Below are 567 nucleotides of genomic sequence, written 5' to 3'. Positions count from 1 at the left end.
GAATGGGGCAAGTCAGGGTTATCTATGCTCCACATGCTCCCTGTGCTCATTTAGGAAAAGCACTGCCATTGAATGAGCATTGTCACAGGTTGGAGGGGTGACTCTTGACTTGGATAATTTGTCACTGATTGCACCAGCAGTGAAAGGAAGTCACCATAAAAGGTGACTTTATTCCACCTTTTATGGTGGAATGGCATAGGTGAAAGTACTCAGGCTTAGGGGTAAGAGTAAAAACTTGCTCTTGAATGGAACAGTAAAAGCCAGACATTTCACATTTCTGATGGAATTGCCTATAGAATAAGACTGTATCTGCCTGAATGTTTTCAAGTGAGGGTTTAATTTTTTGTTGTTCACCTGGAGAGTTGTGATTCGAAGTGATAGTATCAGCATGAGTCAGTGGTTCCAGTATGGTCGGGGTGGAGCAAGGAGTGAGGGCTTAAGAGAAAAGAAAGTAGTCCTTTCTAGATTCCTTATCCCCTCCCAGCTATTGTTCTGCTTTGGCCTCATCCAGTTGTGTTGAGAAAGCAGCTGTAGCATTGAGCTGAATTTTAGGAATTCCTTTTGGCT

The sequence above is a fragment of the Bison bison genome, unplaced genomic scaffold, assembly GCF_000754665.1.
Source record: "Bison bison bison isolate TAMUID 2011002044 unplaced genomic scaffold, Bison_UMD1.0 scf7180017862510, whole genome shotgun sequence".
In the NCBI taxonomy this organism is placed as follows: Eukaryota; Metazoa; Chordata; class Mammalia; order Artiodactyla; family Bovidae; genus Bison; species Bison bison.
Note: the sequence above shows the minus strand (reverse complement) of the source record.